Here is a 1,837-nt window from a genome sequence, read left to right as displayed (position 1 = left end):
TATAGGACAAGTGGCTTAAGATCTCTAATCTTCACTTTCGTCTTTTGAAAGGACAAAATAACAATATTGCCATCTTGCATGAGACTATGAATATTTACAAAAACATATGTATGCAAGTTGATTAGCATGGTGCCTGACAAATACAGCAACGAACAACAAAGGTGCCTTAAACATCTTTTCTGCCTGGGAGACATTAAGCACCAATTCTTCCTTAGGCCTAGAAATAATTGTTTTATCCAAGATTAAGCTTCCAAGTAATGCCTTAGAAACTGCTATTTTTAGTATTTTCTGTGAACAGTGTTCTGTGGTAGAACACTGGAAGCAGGTTTACAAAGTCATGAATAGAAAGAGCTCAGTAGAAAGCATTTCATGTGAACCTTGTTATCAATTTTTTAAGTGACATAAAATAATTTTACATATTTATGGGGTACAAAGCAATGTTTTGATACATACAATATGTAGTGATCAGATCACAGTAATTAGCATATATGCCATTTCAAACATTTATTATTTGTCTTGGGAACATTCAATATCCCCTCTACTAGCTATTAGAAAATATATATTATAAACTATAGTGCTGTAGAACACTACAATTTATTCCTCCTATCTGTAATTTTGTATTCTCTCACAAATCTCTCCCTATTCTCAACCCTCCCGGGCTCTAGTAACCTCTGTTCTACCCTTTACATTCATGAGATCAACCTTTTTAGCTTTCATAAATGCATGAGATCATGAAATGTTTAACTTCCTGCACCCTGCTTATTTCACTTAACATAATGCCCTCCAGGCTCATCCATGTTGCTGCAAATGACAGGATTTCATTTTTTTTAAATGGCCAAATAGTATTTCATTGTGTATATATACTACATTTTATCTTTTGATTCATCTCTTAATGGATACTAAGGTTGATTTCATATCCTGACTATTGTAAACAGCGCTGCAATAAATATGGGAGTGCAAATATCTCTGTACTGTATTGAGTTCCTTCCCTTTGGATAAGTATCAGAAGAGGGATTATTGAATCATATAGTGCTTTTATTTGTAGTTTTTTGAGGAACCTCCATACTGTTCTCTGTAGTGGCTATACTAATATATATTCCTTCCAACAATGTATAAGTTCCCCTTTCTTCCCATCATCACCAGCATTTGTCATTTTTGGCTTTTTCATAATAGCTGTTCTAACTGGTGTGGGATGATATCTTTTGGGTTTTTTTTTTTTTTTTTTCTTTTTGAGATAGAGTTTCACTCTTGTCGCCCAGGCTGGAGTCCAATGGCATGACCTCAGTTCACAGCAACTTCCATTTCCCAGCTTTAGGTGATTCTCCAATCTCAGCTTCCCAAGTAGCTGAGGTTAAGGCTCCCGCTACCACACTCAGCTAATTTGTGTATTTTTAGTAGAGATGGGGTTTCACCATGTTGGCCAGGCTGGTCTCGAACTCCTGACCTCAGGTGATTCCGCCCACCTTGGCTTCCCAAAGTGCTGGGATTACAGACACCAGCCACCATGCCCAGCCGCACGACATCTTATTGTGGTTTTGCTTTCCATTTCCCTGATGATTAGCCATGTTGAGCATTTTTTCATATATTTTTTGGCCATTTATATGTCTTCTTTTGAGAAATGTCTATTCAGATCATTAGCCCGTTTTTAAAATCAGATTATTTTTGTGCTAGGGATGTTTGAGATTATTGTGTGTTCTGGATAGTAATTCCCTGCATTATGAATAGTTTACAAATATTTTCTGCCATTTTCCATTGTCTTTTCAGTTTCTTGATTGCTTCTTTTGATGTGCACAAGCTTTTTAGTTTAATGTAATCCCATTTGTTTATTTTTACTTTT

This window comes from Cebus imitator, unplaced genomic scaffold (genome assembly GCF_001604975.1).
Source record: "Cebus imitator isolate Cc_AM_T3 unplaced genomic scaffold, Cebus_imitator-1.0 Scaffold361, whole genome shotgun sequence".
Lineage (NCBI taxonomy): Eukaryota > Metazoa > Chordata > Mammalia > Primates > Cebidae > Cebus > Cebus imitator.
Note: the sequence above shows the minus strand (reverse complement) of the source record.